Source organism: Gavia stellata, chromosome 3 (genome assembly GCF_030936135.1).
Source record: "Gavia stellata isolate bGavSte3 chromosome 3, bGavSte3.hap2, whole genome shotgun sequence".
NCBI classification, from domain to species: domain Eukaryota; kingdom Metazoa; phylum Chordata; class Aves; order Gaviiformes; family Gaviidae; genus Gavia; species Gavia stellata.
In genome coordinates this window covers 7224280-7247621 of record NC_082596.1, presented here as the reverse complement: position 1 = coordinate 7247621, position 23342 = coordinate 7224280, and positions in this window count along the sequence as shown.

Genomic DNA, 23342 nt, shown 5'->3' with positions numbered 1-23342 from the left:
CCTCTCCCTGCTCCAGCGCGGGCCCTTCCCCGGGGCTGCAGTCCTTCAGGGACAACCTGCTCCCACCTGGGCTCTCCACAGGATCCCTGCTCCGGGCCTGCAGCACCTCCTGCCCTCCTGCTCCTCCTCTTATCTTTGTGTTTGCAGGATTCTCCTTCCTCCTCACTGTGCCTGTGTGGTGTTTTGCTCTTCCTCAAAGCGTGTTTTCACAGAGGGTCCACCAAACTTTGAAGAGAAATAAAATCCCTCTTTTACTTGTGAGGTAGGTGTACCTGATAAACGTTGCTAGGAGTTTGCAAAGGAAGATTCTCCACAATAAGCTGGTGATGGAAGTTGCAGTGATGTTGAAATAAAAAGCTTAGTTATGATATTGGACACAAGAATAAGAAAACTATATCACAGAATCACAGAATGATGGGGGTTGGAAGGGACCTCTGGAAATCATCTAGTCCAACGCTCCCACCAGAGCAGGTTCACCTAGAGCAGGAATGCTTCCAGGCGAGTTTGGAATATCTCCAGAGAAGGAGACTCCACAACCTCTCTGGGCAGCTTGTTCCAGGGCTCAGTGCCCTCAAAGAAAAGAAGTTCCTCCTTGTGTTTAGATGGAACTTCCTATGACCAAGTTTGTGCCCATTACCTCTTGTCCTGTCACTGGGCACCACTGAAAAAAGACTGGCCCCATCTTCCTGGCACCCACCCCTGAAGTATTCATAAGCATTAATAAGATCCCCCCTCAGTCTTCTCTTCTCCAGACTAAAAAGACCCCATTCCCTCAGCCTTTCCTCATAAGAAAGATATGCCATTCCCCTAATCATCTTCGTAGCCCTTTGCTGTGCCCTCTCCAGCAGCTCCATGTCCTTCTGGAACCGGGGAGCCCAGAACTGGACACCCTTGCCTTTGTTGAATTTCATAAGGTTCCTCTCTGCCCAACTCTCCAGCCTGTCCAGGTCACGCTGAATGGCAGCACAGCCTTCCGGTGTGTCCGCCACTCCTCCCAGTTTTGTGTCATCAGCAAACTTGCTGAGGGCACACTCTATCCCTTCATCCAGGTCATTGAGGAATGTATTGAACAGAACGGGACCCAGTCCTGACCCCTGGGGAACACCCCTTGTTACAGACCTCCAACTAGACTCTGTGCCACTAAGCACAGCCCTCTGAGCTCTATCTATCAGCCAGTTTTCAATCCACCCCACTGTCCATTCATCTAACCCCCACTTCCTAAGCTTGCCTATGAGGATGATGTGGGAGACGGTGTTGAAAGCCTTGCTGAAGTCAAGGTAGACAACATCCACTGCCCTCCCCTCCCCTCATCTATCCATCCAGTCATGCCATTGTAGAAGGCTGTCAGATCGGTCAGACATGACTTCCCCTTGGAGAATCCGTGTTGACTACTTCCATCTTCATCTCTGAAGTTTTGAGTTTTTTTATTTTTCATTCTGTAAAAGACTGGGGGACTGGTTAAGTTTAGAACAGTAGGTGTAAGTCTGGAGGTCAGTTTTTTCAAAACATACAGTTAGAAAAATAAAAAAAAAAAAAAGCTGGTAACAACAAAAGAATATTGAAAGTTAACTTGCTTATAGTGTGGAGGTGTCTTCATGGACAGAAAACCACAAGTAGTAAAGACCACCTCACTGTAGTGGAGAGTCATAACAAGAAACAAAAACCAGAAGCCAAAGCCAGAAAAAGTTTCAGCGAGAAGTAAGTTAACTTCTTAAAGTAAAGTTGGTTAACTATTGGGATAGGCTACTAAAGCAAATGAGATCATTTCCATGGCTTTCTGTCTTCAAATGAAAAATGGGATGACTTTCTGAAATATTTACTTTAACCAAGCTCAAGTTATTGGGCCATGGGTTGAAATATATGCAATCCAAGAATATCTTTTTGCTTTAAAGACTGAATCGTCTTTCAGTAAAAAAACTATTTCAGCAAATTTATTTTTTTTATTGAAAACATTTACATTACTCAAAAATCAGTGATTTATTTACATGCAAACAATGGAATTAAAGCTAAGTAAAGTAGGTCTGAAATTTGATCAGCTTTCTAAGGAAGTGAATATTTTTGTCCTTCACCATAAATAGCCTCAGTTAATCTGATTTGCTCTTAGATTCTCAAAAGAGGTTTTTAGTTGACACTGCCTATTCTTCTCTGCTCTTCTCGATCTTCTCTACTTTTAATTGCTTCTAAGACCCACAGGCCTTGTCAGATCACCTTATATGCTGGAGCTGTGTTACTATTATGCTGGTTAAGGGAATTATTGATGTTCTTTTAACAGCACCCTAGGAAGAAAGTGGCTGTTCTGATGTTGGCCTGTGACATCAGTCTGCCATATGGTCCCAGTCTGTGTATATGTACAACAGGGCTCTCAAGTTTTAGCATAAATAGACTCTTCTGTCACTGGACTTAAGTCTGACTTCCCATAGCAGTTAATCATTTAATGTAAAAAAACATGGTAACAGCTGGTGTCATCATACTGTTAAGTGATGTAAGAAATGTGATCACCTCCTGCAGCTGCTTCAGCCTAGGTCCCTGGAGCTCAGCCCAGTGCCCGGGACCCAAGGTCTCTGCCCTGGCTGAGGGTTGTGGCTGCCACTTTCCCAGTTGCAGCTTCAACGAGTAACTAAACAGAGTACGTGTCCAAGACAAACACGCACGCACCCTGTGATGGTGCGGCGGTGCACCAATTTCAATGTCACAGAGGCTAACAAAATCAAAATAGGCAGGTGATAAACTCAAAAAACAAACTTTATTTAAACCAATAATTCTGTTTAGCAGAAAACTAGCTAGAAATGAGGCTTATCAAAATCATGCAACACTCCAAGAACATCAGTAAATCACAGGTTCAGGATGATGTACGAGGAACTGATACTGCACAGGTGGCTTTAGAAATGGGGATTCAAAAGGTTCACAATCACTCACCTGTAAGATGAGGGCTCTCAACCTCGTGGAGTTTCCCCAGACAGCATCCCAGCCAAAGGGGAGAGTCCCCAGCTGCAGCCCCACTGCTCCAAGAAGGACGGACACCATTTGTACCCCGGCGGGGCTCGATTTATATTCCAGTCGAATCTGTACCCTAGTGGAATCTGAGCTGCGGTCAGATATGGTCAGCGGTCCAGAAACCTCTCTCGACCGAGGCGTTTCATTGGCTGAGGGCCTTGTCTGTCAACCGAAAGGCCCTGCCTTTCCCACCCCTCACCCGTGGTATGTAGGTGACAGTTGGCAGGAGTCACTGTAAATGCGTGAAGGTAAGGGCCTGAACAGTAAGGCCATCCTATGAGGAGCGGCTGAGGGAATTGGGGTTGTTCAGTCTGGAGAAGAGAAGGCTGAGGGGAGACCTCATCGTTCTCTACAACTACCTGAAAGGGGGTTGCAGAGAGGTGGGTGTTGGTCTCTTCTCCCAAGTGACTAGTGACAGGATGAGAGGAAAGGGCCTCAAGTTGCACCAGGGGAGGTTCAGGCTGGATATTAGGAAAAAGTTCTTTACTGAGAGAGTAGTGAAACACTGGAACAGGCTGCCCAGGGAGGTGGTGGAGTCACTGTCACTGGAGGTGTTCAAGGAACATGTGGATGAGGCCTTGTGGGACATGGTTTAATGGGCATGGTGGTGTTAGTTGATGGTTGGACTTGATGATCTTACAGGTCTTTTCCAATCGTAGTGATTCTGTGATTCTGTAACATAGCAGTCCTAATGCCCCCGGTATCTTGTCAGGATGGGTGCACCTGCCACAGTAACCTGCTTGCCACCTGGTCCATCTTGATGCTTGCTGCAAACTTGCACACTCCCACAGTCGTCCCTCATGCACTACACATCTGCAGGTTCTCCTGTGCTTACCAGCATGGACCTCCCACCTGCCTGATACCCTGTCCCAGACCTGAGGTCCCCTCACTTGCCAGCTGGTCCAGCTTGAAGTTTGCTGCTGAATACGCAGGCATCCCCCCATGCACACCAGGATTGGGGATGATACAGACACCTGCTCTGCCCCAGCAGCCAGCACCAGGCACATGGGTGCCTGCTCCAGACGCTCGCCTTCCACGTACTCTTACAAATACCTTTAGTACTTTGATACTAGGTCAAACTGCCAAATGGGGGATCAACAATCTGTTGTGCTAGGGACAGTTCACACCCACAGTAAAATGTTATTCCCAGCCTTCATGATTTTAGTTTAGTATTTTAAGAAGACAAAATAGAGAACTCCAGGGAATAGATTAATACAAGGTAACAATAAAATTATTAAATTTGCTACAATAAACAGTGATTGTAGTGCATCAGCTGTCTAAATGAAGCCAAGTGTGCCAGTATAGGGAATATTAAAGAATAATTTATATCTCTGCCTTTCCTATGTAAGTAAGTAAGAGTGGAACTAAGGCAAAAGAACAAGGAGAATGCTTTTTGAAATAATGGAATCAATCATTCTTTGAACTCAAAGGGTTTATACATTTCTAGCTCTAGTATGTTGGTTAAATCTCAAATCAGTTTCCAACTTTATTGGAACCCGAAGAATATTGTCTGCCTTCAAAATCTCTGAAGCCTTATGATAATTTAATTACTTGATTATATTGCTATTTACATCACAGACCAACTATGAAACTTACATTTGGACTTTGTACTATTGTTCATTGATAATAATCTGTGGCAAGAGTTAGATGTCTGAGCTTCTTTGTAAATGCACGTTACAAGATTTTCCTCATTCTTAGGAGCTGCTAATATAAGCACACTTTGACCTGAAGTACAGATTTTCATTCTCATCTACTGCTCCCATAAACACTGAAGAGAACTTTGAATGATCAGCTTCCCAAAAGAGAAATTAAAGGCAAGTCACTTAATTACCTCATACTTTCATCCTGGATTATTTCAAGAAAACCCTTGTAAGATACTCCACTACATTTCATGTAGGCCTAACTTAAATTGTGTAATGCCAAAGAAGGCAACAGTCATAATATTCAATTATCAGGAACATGTATAAGCTGTGACAGTGACAGACATTAAAGTCATTGCAGTAGAGAGCCATTGGCTGTGGTTGATTAACTCTTAAAAAAGCTGCTTGAATAATTAAGTGGTTTCCATTCTCCGTATAATTAGTGGGTATATTGTCAGTACCCAGATGCATATCAAATGATATATGCATCTCTCATTAAAAAGCTTTAAAGTTAATTTCTTTCCTAGCAAAAGGGAAACTCCTTTAATTTAAATGAACAAACCTCTCTCCCCAAACATCAACCGACAACAAAACCTAAACAAAACCATTTGTGCAATTCGAAACACATCTGAACATTGCACTCTCCAGTTCTACTTATATTTACTCATATTTTGTCTTTTACCTCTCTTTGTCTTTCATCTTTAATCCAGTCTTCCCTGAACATAATAGCAAAGGTTTCATAAGTGTTAATGGTGCCGGTGTCCCAAACTAAACATGCCTAGGCAACTTGCTACACAAATGTAGAAATTGATCCTACCTCTTCTTCAGCTGTGTTTTGAAAATGCACAAAGCAACCATAAAGGAAGCAACTGTTCATTCATCTTTTTCAAACTCTCCTCCTACACCCTGTTTCATAAAAGTCTTTCAATGATATAATTCAGCTACATACCCAATTGATGAACTCCCTATCAAGATGTTTATCAGAAATAATGGATTTATTTTGCCTAACTTCAAACATCTGCAGTCTAGGGATCTGCATCTGAACTAGTGAATATAAGTTCTCTTTAACATTAAGGGACATTATTAGAGTTAAAGTCAACTTCTTATTTTAAGCATGTACTTAAAAATAAGTAGACCTTTTAGATGTCTCTATGTATTAATTTTTTTTCTGATAACACTGTAAATAACTCAGTTGAAAAAGTATACAAGAACTGTTTAAAAATACTATCATACTTATGAATGTTCCAATATCTTACAATCCAGACTTATGCAGAAATGTATGTAAATAAAAATGAAAATATATACAGTAATTTACAAATATATGCACAGGCATTTTTCATAAGGTGTTAAAAAATTCTACTACTGAAGAAAAAAAGAAGTTTGTATTGAAAATGGTATTTGAGGTTTGAGAAGTTCTGGTATAATCGACCAGGATATATTGTCCAACATTTCAAATGCAGTATAGCTATTTATATGGCGATACAACAGATCCAGTTCTGATCAGGGCTTCTTTAACTATCACCACTTCTTCAACTCCATTTTGTTTTTTAGAAAAACAAAATATATTCTGTTGCTCTTTGTTCTGTTCATAGCACGTGCAAGCAAAATCAGAACTGGCATCACTAGATGAGTAATCAAACAGGTCGCATCCAAACTAGTTTTTGATGTGTGCCCAGAGAAGACATGATGCAGCTGGCAAATTATTTTGCATGCCAAGTAAATCTGATAAAGAAAAGCAATCCTTTCAAAACAAAAAAAAACCCACCCAACCCAAACAGATGAAAAAAAAAAGCACTTTGAGGAACTGCATGATTTTATGGCTTAGAGCACTCTTCGCAGCCTTTTAAGCATCATCATGTCTGTTTGAATTTTCAGAGTAACTCAGGCAACAGTAAAGAATAGAGAAATAATGGATATGATCTCAGCAGATACAAATACAAAATGCTTTACTTAAGTGCAAGATTTGGAGTCAAATGTGTTTGGAAGGAAAAAAGCCCATCTCTGATTTCTTTTCAGAATGACAAACCCCGTCCCTTGAAGAAATATGATAATAACTTTTGTCTTTTTATATATTTTCTATATGCAGTGGAGATCAACGTAACATCATCGTAGGGAGGAAAATTCCTGTCCTGTACTTAATATTTTCTCTGATGTTATACATTAAAAAAAGGTATGTTATCATGAGATAAATCTTCCTCCACAATCCATTACTGTAAGAAAAAGCATCCCAGAAATGTCATGAAGAAAGAAAAATGTCATACCTTTGGTTTGAGATCTCTGAAGATTTAGTTAGAATTGAAATGCAAATACCTCCACAATGAACAAATGGAAAATAACATCAAAATGGCAGCTCTTCTGAGGTCTGTCTTGCTTTCAAAATTTCAGAATAACATGGCTAAAAAGTTCAAATTGTCCAAAAAAAAAAAAAAGCCAAAAGTCTATTTGCAAAGCCAAACACACAAAAAATTAGTACTTCAAGCACATTTTCATTTCAAAGGAGAACTCTAAGTATATAAATATATACACACATACACACTTTTTAGCTTTTAAAAGTATGACTCTAAAATAAAAACGTTACTTAAAACTTACTTCTCCACTTTTAATGTACCTCAATCTGATTTTGAGCGTCTAAACATCAATTGTAATACTAGTAATTGCACTTTATTTTTATGGTCATGAAGTGTTTTCCTTCAAAAGAAAGACCACCATATTACTGATTTATTTAACAATTAAATAATATCTTATATAACAAAGAATTCTAGTTCCTAAGGAAATGTGTTATTTTTCAGTTAGTACATTTTCTTTTACTAATTTACATAGTAGACTTAGCTACATTTTTTTTGTCTTTTTTTAACTTACGAAGAGGAGAAACACTGTCAGTAAGAAATTCTCTTATATTACATAGAGTCCAAACAGTTTAGATGCCCACACAATGGCTCTGAAAAATGATATGATAACATTATCTGTTAAATATATAAAATGGAAGCAAAAAAAACCCATGGCTTCTGTGTCAAGTTCTGCTGTTATAAACTTGTACTTTGTTGGATTCATAGACCATGGAAAGCAGATGTAAAAGTCCTGAATTAAAGGTGACTAAAATTCAAGAAGGTTCTGTATCATGAATGGTGTTTCTAAGGTCAGTTTGGTAGATGTTCTTATCTTCAATCCTCAAGCCTCACCTTGTGTAGAGTTATCATACCCTTGGGTTACTTTTCCCAAAAGACTGTTAGTCAAATTCTGCTACCAAAAGTAAAGTTTTTCTTTCAGAGCATATGATGGCATCCCATGAGTGCAGTAACAGTCCCAGCTGAGATCCCAGGGACTGCTATAGAGATAGTTATCCTTTATAACACAGGAGAAGAAAGGTCTTTGTATCTGGATAGCAGTTCTTTGCATTTCCTTTGCACAATCCAGTAACATACAAAGCAATGGGCAACCAGACTTGATATCTGATGCATTCCTTTAAACCATATTTTCTAAATATAGACTGAACTTTTCACAGAACCTATATTTCAATACTGAAATACAACCATTTGCATGGAATACTTATTTATTATCAGCACATCAGCCACCTATCTGAAAATAGCGTCATTAAAGCAAAAGTGATATTAGGAAAAGCAAATGTTATCAAAGACACAATTAAATTATATTGTTTGTTTGTTCTGTAAAGAGCACTGTCAACTGTTGAAGTAACCAGGGGCAAGGAGAAGTTGTTTGACGCCTTGCATAGTGATCAAGAACTCAAACATTGAACACTTTATTTAATATAGAAACTAATATCCACAACACATCTAACAACATATATTATTTTGCTTTCGCTTTGTTCTTGCAAATTATTTTTATGCAAAACCTCACTTTCCACATGATACTTATTGTTCAATATTCTTAAATGTCACACTGAGTGTCTTTAAGGGAACACAAGCAACTTGTTTCTTCCTTTCTTGGTACCCTGGAGGTAAAAGATTTGAGGGGGTGGCTTTGACTGCCACCCTATTATATAATTTGAAGCTGTTCAGGGGTTTCTCTTCTTTACATTGCTTAGTGGGTGGTTCTTTAGCACAGTGAATTTGTGATGTTTCATCCTTCTTTGGGTAGTACCACAAAAACTTTCAGAAGCTTTTCATCATTTGAAAATGGCTTAGATGCCTTTATATTGAGTTTTTGAATAGATCAATGCTAATTTATGTGAGCTAAAGATCTGCTTCATTTTTGGTCCATATTAGATGCATTGCCTGATTACATTATTACTACATATTTAGGATTCGTATCCATGTGATATATCTCTTTCCTGTGAGGATTCATACCACTGAAGGCACAGGTGGAATTGTTTTAGTGGTTTGTAGACCATCCAGTCATATTAGTCACTACAAAAATGAGTAGTTTTTGCACTCAAAGTCTGAATGTAAATTAGCAAGATAATAAAAGAAGTGAAGGGTTATTACTTGAGGTTTTGGGTTGGTTTTCTTTCCTAAACAAATTAAGGGACAGAGCAACAAAATGGCATTTCAAGGACCTATTAAAAGCATAGGGAAAAATGGAGCACAAGTCCCCTGGATCCTACATTTACACAGATCCTACCTACCCTGAACCTTCACATACTTTTCAACCACATGTAGATTCATAACACCAGTATGGAATAAAACAGAAGTATAGTTTATGCATCATAGCAGGACTAGGGACAGCAGCCACAAGGCCTAGCACACATGAACTGAGAATCTATTAGATATGGCCTAGGGTTCACCTCTCAAAATTTCATGCTTACAAATGTCACAGAGCTATTGGGTCACAACTAAGGACTGGGAACGGAGAGTAGAAACACTTTCATCTAACTTCTGCCATCTGAAAATCAGATGCTTGCTTCAGGCATAACATCTGGTCTTCCCCTACATATACAAAAACCAGCCCCATTAGAAGATAGTCCCCCTGTGCATGTGACAACTTTCCCCAACATCTGCAGAGTTTAGTCTTAGCTAAGATACCTAAGTTGTAAGTGACTACAGTGAGATGAAGTGAATCCCATCCCAAAAGCAGGAAGAGAGAGACAGGTTCCTTAAACCAGGCCTTACCTGTAACCGACTGTCTGCACTTTTCTAGTCCTTTCAGAGAAACCGTAAACAGATTCATGTAAAAGTCACCTCTTTTGCTTCATCCTGTGGGGCACTGAGATGTTTAGATACAGCTTAGAGAAGGTTAAGAGAACTACCACACAGTACACGGTTGCCCCAGAAAATGTGACTAAGAAGTCAACTGTGGATGAAGACTTTTTTTAGCGGGTATTCTGTAAATGACTCAGGATCAGATCAAAATTTCCAGTGTGACTATTTACCTCCAGTGTGCTGTAGAGAACTGATGATCTTCCTTTCTTACCTTCAAGCAAACACCATTTTCTGTTGTATCTTATTTCCACTTCAGTCTTTTTGAATAAGTTCACATTTCTGTATCCTTTCTGATTTGAACAGTAGAGCTTTCCTTAAGAGCAGAAGCAGCTTAGTGATTTGGTGCCACATTCAGAGCTCAGGTACACCTATATAAATTCAAACTAAACCACCAACATCAGCAGGGTTACTCTGAAAGCAACCTGATATCGCTATGAGGTGTACTGGTGCTCTACATCTAATTACAAGAACACACTTTGACTGTTTGGATCACAATTGCTTTTACGGGGAACAAATATCTCTTGTTCTTTCTACTTAAGCAGTGTAATAAAAACAGGATTATTAGAACTGTGTCAAGTTGTTATGACAACCTGAATTTGGGCCCTGAAAAATTGTGTCTGGTTTCAGTCAAGTATTAATACAAACTTTCCAGCTGAGGAATGCTGCTTAAATTCTAGGTAGGTGAAGCCTCTAGAGAGTAGCTGGTGTTGCCAAAACATGCAGCAGTCATGACTGTGAATAGCAGAGACTCATTGCTCTGATAAAGACTAGTAGGAGAAATGGGCAGCACTGAAGTTCAGCTTCTGCACTGGCTGAGTGATGTATGAGGCCACAGCTCTTCTGGAGGTGGGTTGTTCAATTGAACTGTAAGGATCTTCTTCCCCCCTAAAAGCCAGCCTTCCTCCCTCCTGACAAGTTTCAGGGAAAGTTACTGCCCTCCCTCAACAGCATACTTTCTCATTTTGTTGCTCAAGGATGAACATCAGAAGATGGTTGGAGGGGCCTGGAAGTTCTAGTGACCCCACCAAATAGAAAGAAGAGGTGAAGAGACAATCCTTTCTATATCTTCTCCTTGTCCATGCTCAGACTTTCTGCCATGTCTTCAAAACAGTGAGCAAAAAGCCAACTTATATATATTCCCTGTAGTTGTAGTAGAAAGACTTCTTTTTTTCCCTGCAGTGAAATATAATAAGAAGAACAAGTAGTCAGAGAGCAGGAGGTACCATATTTGTCTCCATCTTTCATTCAAAAAATAAGATCTGACCCTTAAACTACTGAACATTAATATTAGGTAGCGGGCAGCTTCTTTTGCACAAAGCCTTTTTTTTTTGGCTTAAAATTCAGTATTAGGGCATCTAAATATTAAATGTTTTGAGATTTGCATCAGTTTTTCTGTATATTCTGAAGCAAAATAAAATAAACCAATATGGGAAATATTTACTTTCTCTTCTTTAACAAAATGTTTAGGATTTAACACTTTGAAACAATATGTTGCTTCAGAATTTCCTTTGGCTAGTACTGCAAACAAAACTGAAAAAAAATCTTTTTTCTAAATTACAGTATTTCATTTGGAAAAAAGTACTTCCGTCATCTTTTCATTTTTCTAAATAATAGTATTTTTAGCTATAACATGCATTTTTATTTTTGAGTTGTTGGTGAATCAAAAAACTGTTATTTCCCTACTTCTATTCATGAGAATTAATTACTAGATTTTACTGCAATAATTCCAAATAAAACTATGCTTTCTGGCTTAAGTTATTTTAGAATTTTAGTGACCAAAATGATACTGGAAGCATTATCTTTTTAATAGCATTTCTGTCATTTGAAACTGAGGTAGTTACTCTACAGGAATATAAAACCAAAAAGTCTGGGGTGAAAAATATGGTTTCCCTGCAAATGTTTATAGAAAAGTAATTTTTTTCACTGAATGGAAAATTGTCCTTTTTCTCATTTGCATTTCTGAAATTTTACACAGAACACTAAAATTTCATATTTGTTTGGGGTAGCCAGAGTGACACATTTTTACAGGCCACCCTAAGACAATAGCTGTAGCTGTACTTATAATTCATGCCTGGTCAAGGTAGAACTCCAACAACAAAAACAAGACGTTCAAAATTACAAGTTTCTATAGTGACTGAGTTTTGAAGATGTGGCACTGAACTACTGCATGTTATAACTGAAGATGATTGCATGGAAACACGTTCCTCCTGATGACTGTACCTGTGGAATCCATGGGAGACCATGAGCAATTTACTGCGCTTCCGCTCAGTGCAGCCCAGTAAATTGCTTTCACCATACACCAAAGTAGTTCCCCGTATGAATCATCAAAAGTCTTTACTGATCCCCAAATTATGTTCTGACGGGGCTGTTAGCAGCTCCCCCTATCTACCAGAATAGAGATGCTATCAGCTATTGTTGGTTTTTTCTGTCATTTATAGGATGAGTAATGTTTTCATTGCCACATACAGATGCCTGTATGTATGTATACACATATACATGTGTAAATATGCATATGCATATAAAATAGGTGTGTATATGTGTATACATATTTATTGTATAGGAAAAAAGCCAACAGATTTTTATATGGGAGTATATGGATGTGTGTGTATTTATGCATACAGTATATGCACATTGTATGTGCATGCATTTCTATATATATGTTAATGAGCTTTCCTGTGTGTATGTCTTTTGATTTATTATTTTCTCTTTATACAGAATAAGTTCAGTAATGAAGCAATTTAGCAATAGAAACAGGGCTTCCTGTACAAAGAACATTCTTACCCCATCAGTAAAAAATGAGCACATAATTTCTCTCAATCTCCTCTTCCACTCTGCTCTTCTATTCCATCTGCTGCCATATGTCTTCTCTGGCTAATTTAAACTCCTAACTTTTGTCCTTTGAGTCACACTACACTAGATTGCTAAAACTGTCTAGACAGTGCAAATACCTGTTTTTGGATCCTCTGCTGGCTCAGAGGTGCAGTTGTACCACAGGTCTACATCTTCTCACAAAGAAGGGCTATGTCTACTAGAACTAGCAAAGCACGAGAAACTGAATATATATTGCAGGGTAATTTTCATTCTCCTAGCAAGACTGTGATCCTAGATTGGTACAACAATCTCACAAGTTGAGAACGATAGCTGTTCAATGTAAGGTCCAAAACCAACATAGTTCTGAAGTAAAATAGTATTTCTTTGAAGCTTTTCTGTTGGCAGCTTCTAATGCTTACATGAGCTGTTCACAATGGCAGCTCAGCCATTGGAATAGTGGCTGCGTATGCATCTGTGTGATATATGTGGTCTGAAGCAGTCATCCGATGAGAGAGGCAGCAAGCTTCCCCAGCTGTGGGCTGCCAAGAAGTAACAGGCCCTGGAGTTGTCACCCAGTAAGTGTCTTCCCTCAAGTAATCTGTCCAGAAACTGGGCAAGCCTCTCTTGAACATGTTTTTGGTTTGTTTTTTTTTAAAAGTTCACTAGAATAGTTCTGTTTGATGTGTTTTCACAAAACATTTTGATTTTAAGTAATTGCCCTTGTCATGTGCAAGCCTTATCTATTTGAGATCTTCAAAGTAGTTCCAGCTATAAAACCATGTCTCTTTTTTTGTTCTTACTTTTTTATTGGTGAACATTGGTAAGCAGACTGTAAGAGACAAAACACAAGGATAATTCTACACTGTCACAATGTGCATCTTTAACCTTGAGACGTTACAAGATGAAAGGAGTAGGAAATGAATAATCACATTTTCTTGGAAGTAATTTCTTCATTTACAGCTGTAGACTGAGATTTGCTAAGATGATGATTCAGCTGGCAGGGTAGAATGTGATGAGAAATAATAATAAAATGGCTGTAGGCCAAACCCATAAAAAAAGGTAGAAATTTTCCACAGAACCACATTTCAAAGACAGACATATGCATAATGCTTTAGACTACATGTAAACATTTACCGATATTGGTATCCAGTAATCGATAATTCTCAATGCTGGAAGCATTTTGGGCAGAGATATTCAAGCTAAAACTAAATTTTGTTTTCACTGCATGGTTAGAAAATAAAAACACTGCCTCAAGGACAAATTGCAAACTTTTCCTTCAGGAACTATTCATAAATAGTAAAAAATCCCCATCACCTGGTGACTCCTCTTAATTTTACTGAATGTGGCATTAACAGAAGAGACAATGAATATGGGAAGACTGTTGTTAAACTTGGAGTTTTCTCTTCCTCTTGCCCTGCTTTCCATCTGCTACCTTGGACTCCTAACCTTTCTGTTTCTATAACACAGAACACATCTGTAGACCAGTGTCACAATTTACCCAAGAGACCTGTGTTGGGAGATTTTAACTTTTAGTGGAAAAGCTTTAGATGGTTTGCCAGGATGTTACACTGCCAAATGGAAGCTCTTGCAATGGAGTGGAATGAATAATGGATGTCACAGATCTTGTCTATTTTTATTGTCAGTATTGAGTGAGAAAGGACTAAAATCTATTTTTGCCTTTCATTACCACCTTATGGTTACTGCTGCCTAACACCTGTGGGAACAGTGTCTTGATGTTTTTACATAATAGGCAAAGTACCTCGGCATGGACTGCAGCTGCTTCAACACTGGATATTTCACAGTATTCATTTAATCTCTAATCATTACTACAGATGTTGCTACTTATCCTTCAGTGAGATGTATTCTACTGCAATTGCCGTGGAATATGTTAACACAGCAGTGATTTTCTTTCATTTTCTCCAAATAGTCCACCAAAATAAACACACACGATCAGAAACACTCACATACATGTGAGATGAGGGAAAGGCTGTGGATGTTGTCTACCTGGACTTCGGTAAAGCCTTCGACACTGTCTCCGACACTATTCTCTTGGAGAAGCTCATGGGTTAGACAGGTGTACTCTTCACTGGGTAAAAAACTGGCTGGACAGCCGAGCCCAGAGAGTTGTGGTGAATGGAGTGAAATCCAGTTGGCGGCCGGTCAGAAGCGGAGTCCCCCAGGGCTCAGTTTTGGGGCCGGTCTTGTTTAATATATTTATCAACGATATGGATGAGGGGATCAAGTGCTGCCTCAGCAAGTTTGCAGATGACACCAAGTTGGGAGGGAGCGTTGATCTGCTTGAGGGTCAGAAGGCTCTGCAGAGGGATCTGGACAGGCTGGATCGATGGGCCGAGGCCAATTGTATGCAGTTCAACAAGGCCAAGGGCCGGGTCCTTGCACAATAACCCTATGCAATGCTCCAGCCTTGGGGATGAGTGGCTGGAAAGCTCCCCCGCAGAAAAGGACCTGGGGGTGTTGATCGACATCTAGCTGAATATGAGCCAGCAGCGTGCCCAGGTGGCCAAGAAGGCCAACGGCATCCTGGCCTGTATCAGAAATGGTGTGGCCAGCAGGAGCAGGGAGGTGATCGTGCCCCTGTACTCGGCGCTGGTGAGGCCGCACCTCGAATCCTGTGTTCAGTTTTGGGCCCCTCACTCCAAGAAGGACATTGAGGTGCTGGAGTGTGTCCAGAGAAGGGCAATGAAGCTGGTGAGTGGTCTGGAGCACAAGTGTGATGAGGATCCGCTGAGGGAACTGGGGTTGTTCAGTCTGGAGAAGAGGAGGCTGAGGGGAGACCTCATTGCTCTCTACAATTACCTGAAAGGGGGTTGCAGAGAGGTGGGTGTTGGTCTCTTCTCCCAAGTGACAAGTGACAGGACAAGAGGAAATGGCCTCAAGTTGCGCCAGGGGAGGTTCAGGCTGGATATTAGGAAAAATTTCTTTACTGAGAGAGTGGTGAAGCATTGGAACAGGCTGCCCAGGGAGGTGGTGGAGTCACCCTCCCTGGAGGCGTTCAAGGAATGTGTGGACAAGGCATTGTGGGACATGGTTTAATGGGCATGGTGGTGTTGGGTTGATGGTTGGACTTGATGATCTGACAGGTCTTTTCCAACCTTAGTGATTCTCTGACTGTGTAATTCTGTGATTTCCACAGCTTCCAGAAGACCTCCATGGGAATAGCTTGGTTGTTTCCTAGGACTGCATGCAGAAAAGGAGATGTATTACTTTCCCTAGAAATCACTTTTCGGTATCACTAACTATAGGCAGAAAATTCAGCAGGCTGAAGATCATATGGACCTATAGCTCAGAACGTGGGCAGACCTGGTTTGCATCTCCCCAGAAAATCAATAAAAGCTCTGTCTGCAAAAAGCTACATAGTCATCCTTTGATGAATGGCGTAATCATATTCCCATCCACTGAATATGGACCATGTTGATTTAGTATCATTCTAGTTTCCTAAAAAAATATATTATACACTACAAAATCAAATGCCTCACAGAAGTCTAAGAATACTTCAGCAATGCTATTACCTTTATCAATGTAATCATCAAAAGATGATTAGAATCATCAAAAACATCCACAGAGAGTTTGCTTGAGTTCATTGAATCTTTTGCATTCTAGAGACTGAGCTGTGAATTATCATTAGTGTGTCAGGGGAAAACTGTATTTACACTTCTTTAAGCAATCATACAGTGCTTTTTGTCTTTCTCTTGCTACCTCTTTCTCATTTGTGTTTGGTTTTGGTTTTGTCTGTTCTTTTTCTGTGGCAAGTGAAGAATTCCCTGCTGCTTTCATTATTAATGCGCACAAGGACCATAAACCAGAGAAAGCCAGAAAGCAGAGCTGCTGAAAGATGTTTCTGAGTTTTGTTTTCTTTAATGATGTGGAGCAGCAATGAAAATAATGTCACCCTCTTCACACTCATTGGAATCCAACCTGAAATAGTGTGAATGTTTAAAAGTCATAAAGGATGTTGTTTACTTTGATATAATACTGTATATATCGATAAATTAAAAGAACCAGCACTGTGTACTTTTCAACACTCATTTTTCAACTTTCTCCTATGCACATAGGCAGGTTATTTTGTTTTACAGGAGTATAACAGTATAATCTTTCTGTTAGGTTGGCAAAGGAATAGAAAAACACACTGCCTGTAATCAGCCTTATTTTAAATTTATTTATTAAAAAATATTTATATATTAGTATGTTCTCCAACTTAGAGTTCTAAGGTTCTCTCATCTAGGCACAAAAAAAAAAAAAAAAAAAAGAGAAGAAAGGGTTTTTTATTTGGTTTTGGGGGCTTTTTTGGTTGATTGGTTGGTTGTTTTTTAGGTTTTTTTGTTGGCTTTTTTTTAACATCACTGCAAGGACTGTTACATCCTTCAGATTGGACATAGAGGAAGCAGTGAGTGAGGAGACGTTAGAGGTCATTGGAGAGGGAGACTGCAGTAGCAAAAATGGGTAGAGATTTAACTCCATCCTCTCAGTGTGCCAGAGGCACTGCAGAGAATCAGCAATTCAGATTATATTCCCAGGTGATAGCATTTTAGCATGTTGGTGAGAACTGAAAAATGCTATAAATTTATAAAGACCTCAGTGACGTTTGTTGTTCATTTAATCATTAATTTTCAAAAGCTAACTTCTGGATTTCTGCTAGTTGACGGAAGTTCCCATTTCCCTTTCAAGTGATTTTTTTAGGATGTGTTTTTAGTCATGAAGTATGGAAATCTAAATCACCCCATAGACTTAGATACCCAAAGGCAAGGGCAGTTGCACACTTATTTGTGTGTTTCCTTATCTATTTTGTAGTCATGATGATTAAGTCAGTCTTGTGGATTTTGCAGTCCAATGCATCCTTCAGGCATGCCTCTATGGTAGAAGAGAACATAATGATGGAGTCCCCCAAACAGGCCTTAGCAGAACTGCTTCATCCCCAAGACCCAACAAACTGACTGGTAGCATAAGGGTCCCAGAAGAAAGGTTCATAAACCTCTTCAGAGGCACTTTATCTTCCCTGGAAAGGCCTACTCAGCGCCGCATTAACACAACTATGCTGTTTCTACTCCTACAATTTTTCGTTTAGCAGGAGTAGGGAGATCTCAAGCCATATTGGATGAAAGCCCTATTATACTAGGCAAAGTATGTAACAGATCTGCCCTCTGGCACTCAGTGACATGTCTTTGGAGGCCCTGTGAGGCAAACTGATTTCCTAAGGGTATGCCTTGGGTGACATGACTTGCTTTGTTCCAACCCTTCCTTGCAGTGCTCTTTAGCCCAGTGGGACTGAATGTTGAATAAAGCATTTCCCATTTTAAGAACAAGAGCAGAATTTAACCTTTAATCAATAGCTCATTGGTGCTACAGACAAGTGTCTACAGGAACACAAGAAATTTCCTGTGAAAGTCAGGCTGCCTTCTTATTTGGCATAGAATTAGGAGATGAAACCTTCCAATTCGAGATAAAACGCTGTGTAGGGGTTGGACTTTTTCCCTTCCATCTCTTGAGATATGTTGGCAGCTGGGAAGATAATGTGTGTCACTGCAATTTCTGCAACATTATCAGACAGAGCAAGGGAATGGTCACATTCCCATCATGGTAATAACTTGAATCTATTCTTAAGGCATCAGCATCTTCACCCAGTCTTTGCCTGAATGACAGCTCAGAGTCTGCAAAGGCATCACAAGCTATCCTGGTACGCTATGAGCAGCCAAGGAAGTTGACAGCTGTTTATAAAAATCAGCATAGCTAGCTGCTTTTTCCAAACCAGTTTTCAATCATTTTTATATCTGTGTATGTGTATGTACAATATATATGTGGTAGCCTGATGCGCTCTCTACGAATTAAGGAGGTTTTCCATCTATGACTTTTTGTGGTATCTTTTTTGTTCTTTCTCTCTTTTTATTAATAGAAAATCTGTCCATCAAGGATGAGGTCCCGTTGTGCTGGCTACCAAGTAAATATTCACTAAGAAGAAGACAGAATCACAATAAAAAAAGAAAGTAGAAGTTAGGAAAAACGTTACTGTCCCTAAGCGGATGAAGTAGGGAATTACGTGAATATTGTAGGACAGAGGAGATCAAAATAAAATGGGAAGTCTATGCCAGGGCTCAAGCAAATCTGACCTTCTTTTGTGCTTGCTTTTCTTAGGCCAAGGTTTATAAGAAACGTTTAAGCACATTCTTTATTTAAGCATATGATAATTTTCTTTGAAGCCCTTTTTCTGAAATTTTAGTGGGTCAGCCTTTTGTTGCAGATTATGACTGCTTGCAAACATGCTCAGGGTGCTGATATCCTGCTCACATTTTAAAAATCAGTTGCTTATATCTGAAAGCAGTATCAGACAAGGCTCAGGGGTGATTACAAAGGCATAAACCAAGGAGTATTAAAGGTCAAAGCTGAAGCAAATTTCCAAAATTATTAAGGGAATCATCCTTTGCTTAGCTTCTAGAACGCCACAGACAGCTATCTAAAAGTCTTTTTTTATGTCTTAGGGGTTATGTGAGCCAGTGTAAGAGAAGTGATCTGTAGTGAAGATTAGTTTACACATAGCTAAGGTGCTTGGGTACATAATCATGACGTAAACACATACATTCTTGGTACAGGATAAACTCTGTGCCATAGAGTATACCTTCACCATAAAAGAGAGGTTTGCCTCCAAGTTCCTTAGCCCAAATCCTGAGCAATCACACAGAATCACAGAATCATGAAGGTTGGAAAAGACCTGTAAGATCATCAAGTCCAACCATCAACTAACACCACCATGCCCATTAAACTATGTCCCACAATGCCTCGTCCACACATTCCTTGAAAACCTCCAGGGATGGTGACTCCACCACTTCCCTGGGCTGCCTGTTCCAATGCTTCACCACTCTCTCAGTAAAGAAATTTTCCCTAATATCCAGCCTGAACCTCCCCTGGCACAACTTGAGGCCATTTCCTCTTGTCCTATCGCTAGTCACTTGGGAGAAGAGACCAACACCCACCTCTCTACAACCTCCCTTTCAGGTAATTGTAGAGAGCGATAAGGTCTCCCCTGAGCCTCCTCTTCTCCAGACTGAACAACCCCAGTTCCATCAGCCGCTTCTCATAAGACTTGTGCTCCAGACCCCTCACCAGCTTCGTCGCCTTTCTCTGGACACGCTCCAGCACCTCAATGTCCTTCTTGGAGTGAGGGGCCCAAAACTGAACACAGTATTCGAGGTGCGGCCTCACCAGTGCTGAATACAGGGGCATGATCACCTCCCTGCTCCTGCTGGCCACACTATTTCTGATACAGGCCAGGATGCCGTTGGCCTTCTTGGCCACCTGGGCATGCTGCCAGATCATATTCAGCCGGCTGTCAATCAACACCCCCAGGTCCTTTTCTGCGGGGGAGCTTTCCAGCCACTCATCCCCAAGCCTGTACCGTTGCATGGGGTTGTTGTGACTCGAGTGCAGGACCCGGCCCTTGGCCTTGTTGAACTGCATACAATTGGCCTTGGCCCATCGATCCAGCCTGTCCAGATCCCTCTGCAGAGCCTTCCTACCCTCGAGCAGATCAACACTCCCTCCCAACTTGGTGTCATCTGCAAACTTGCTGAGGCAGCACTCGATCCTCTCATCCAGATCATTGATAAATATATTAAACAAGACCGGCCCCAAAACTGAGCCCTGGGGGACTCCGCTTCTGACCGGCCGCCAACTGGATTTCACTCCATTCACCACAACTCTCTGGGCTCGGCTGTCCAGCCAGTTTTTTACCCAGTGAAGAGTGCACCTGTCTAAGCCACGAGCCGCCAGCTTCTCCAGGAGAATACTGTGGGAGACAGTGTCGAAGGCTTTACCGAAGTCCAGGTAGACAACATCCACAGCCTTTCCCTCATCCACTTGGTGGGTCACCTGGTCATAGAAGGAGATTAGGTTGGTCAAGCAGGACCTGCCTTTCATGAACCCGTGCTGGCTGGGCCAGATCCCTTGATTGTCCTGCATGTGCCCTGTGAGCGCCCTCAAGATGAACCTCTCCATAATCTTCCCTGGCACCGAGGTCAGGCTGACAGGCCTGTAGTTCTCCAGATCCTCCTTCTGGCTCTTCTTGTAGATGGGCATCATGTTGGCAAGCCTCCAGTCTTCTGGGACCTCCCCTGTTAACCAGGACTGTTGATAAATGATGGAGAGTGGCTTGTCAAGCTCCTCCACCAGCTCCCTCAGTACCTTTGGGTGGATCCCATCAGGCTCCATAGACTTGTGAGTGTGATAGCAGGTCATTAACTGCTTCCTCCTGGATTATGGGGAGTTTATTTTACTCTCCGTCCTTGTCTTCCAGCTCAGGGAGCTGAATGCCCTGAGGATACCTGAGGATAATGTCCCAGAAAAAAGTTGAGTCTGCATCAAGCACATGTTTTAGGGCATACAAGACAAAAATTATCTACAGTGTCTTCAAACAGCTGCTCTGTTATTTCAGTGAAGGGAATAAGGCCCCAAAACACCTCTCAGAAGGTGAATATGGACAGTTAGAGGTAAACAGTTTGAAATGGGGTCCACAAGGGACATTAGACTAAGCAAGAGCTCTCAGAGTAAGTGAAAAGAATAGTTGAACTTAAAGTCAATAAAGTCCTCATTCATCTAAACCTTAGACATTACAGTCCAAGTACTCAGTCGAACCACTTGTATAGTCCCTTGAAGATTAGACCTCAGCTATGGTTGACCTGGCTTCCCGTACCACTGCTTCGGTACACGTCTTCATCAGCAGATTATCTTCTCTTGTTGAAGCTGGTTCACATTTCCTGGGCTATTTAAATATTACTTGAGAAAAAAGACTGAGTAGACATGAAAATCCTGGAGGGACAGAAATGGTAGAAAATCACATGTAGGTGTTTCAGAAAGGAGGAGATGGCTGAGCAAGGATTTTAAGATGGTCAAGTTCAATATCAAGATTAGTTAACTAAGTTAATTCACTTCTCATAGGAATAACTGCTATGTATTCAGGAATACTTTAAATATTTTCTGACTATAACCTAGAAAGAGATGTGTAGACAAGGAAACAAATGCCATATCTCAAACTTTGGTGATATTAGAGGAATATTCTTTCTTCTCTGCCTGATTTTACTTACTTCAGTAAATTAATTTACATTAACACTATAAAATAAACTGAGATACTTAGCTGTTTTTTTAAGAACCAAAATTCAAAAAGAACCAAACAATTTTCCCCATTATCCTGAGGTTATTTATTAATTTCCAGATGACCAGCTTTTGGCCAGTAAAATGTCTTAGATAATCCCAGTTTTGTTAATTGAATTTATATGCAGATATACATTGCCAGTACTGAGTTTCCTGCCCTGGGTTACTCAGTGTCGTCATAACTTCCATATGCAACTCATGCAGTATGTGTCAATGAACAAATAAATGCATCCCACTTATGGCTATAGAGTAGGATTGACTTGAGAAACTAAAGTCACTTTCTTCTTTAAGGGAATATGAACCCACTGTTTTGACTTTCCTCAAAACTGGAGCCACCATCAAAATGTAAGACATTACGAACTCTTGTTTTTCTTTGTCTCCTTGTTGAAACTGTTCTGGTTTGCTTGACTTATCAACAGAGGCAAGAACAGAAAGTTTCCACTTGAATACCACAACCACTAAGCTCTAAAATAATTGAGTGCACTTCTCTAAGAGTATTAAAGCAAAATACGGTGGTTCAGCTAAGAGGAAGAGGAAAATGATCATTCTCAAATACACTATACCTGCATAAGACATTTTTCAAAGACTACGATATTGCAAATAATGAAAAGAAGCATATAATACTCTTCCCATATATCAGCTGAATGTTTCAAACTATGGATTATTGAATAAAGTAGGATGTCCCATATCTGCTGCTTCTTCCTCCTTTTATTACAAGGAAACAGACACTTGATTAGACATTTAATTTAAAAAAAATCTTGGTTTGGACTCTAAAGTGGAAAAAGTTGGTATTTCCTTGAAAAAGGCAAATATTCACCATGTGCATTTTGTAAAGAATATCCTCAAGACTGGGATATGTGGACTTTACTATGTGGCGGGAAGCCACAGATTTAGGCAGGAGGAAAGAGTCAGTGTGGCTTTTGTAAAAGGAAATTATTCCTCATTGTCCTACTGGAGCTCTATGACAGTGTCAATCAAGGGGACCCAATAGACTCTCTATATTGAGATTTTCAGAAATCCTCTGAAAAGTGAAATTGTGAAGTTGCAGACAAGAACTTTCTAGTAGTCAAATCCTGTGTCCCCAGACTTCACACAACCAAGTAGGCAATACAGTGGCAGATAAGCTCCATAAAGTTAGAGGTCAGATAGTGCATAGAGGAAAGATGATAGTCCCATTACAGGTGTTCACATAAGTATGCATTACAGGGTCAGACTCTTGCTTCCAGATCAAGTCAAGTTAAATAAGTAGCCTGTTGTTTTCTGAAATGCAGGAGAGCATGAAATATGTGTCTTCTTTTGGCATGCAGTCTAGCAGTTCACTCTGGCCTGTTGCCATCAACAGTGCGGATACAGAGTTCAGCACTGTTTTAGTTTATTATTTCGTACATTTGTGTGCTTTTCTACAGGTTTATTTTCTTAACTATTGTATTGGGTGTCCGTGCCCAGGCACTGGCAGTGGGACTGCAGGGTGGCCTCTGTGGGGAGAGGCCGGGGCTGCCCCGTGCCGGACACAGCCGGTCCCAGCCGGTCCCAGCCGGCTCCACGGGCCCCAGCGCAGGACACAGCTGAGCCCCTCAGCCAAGCT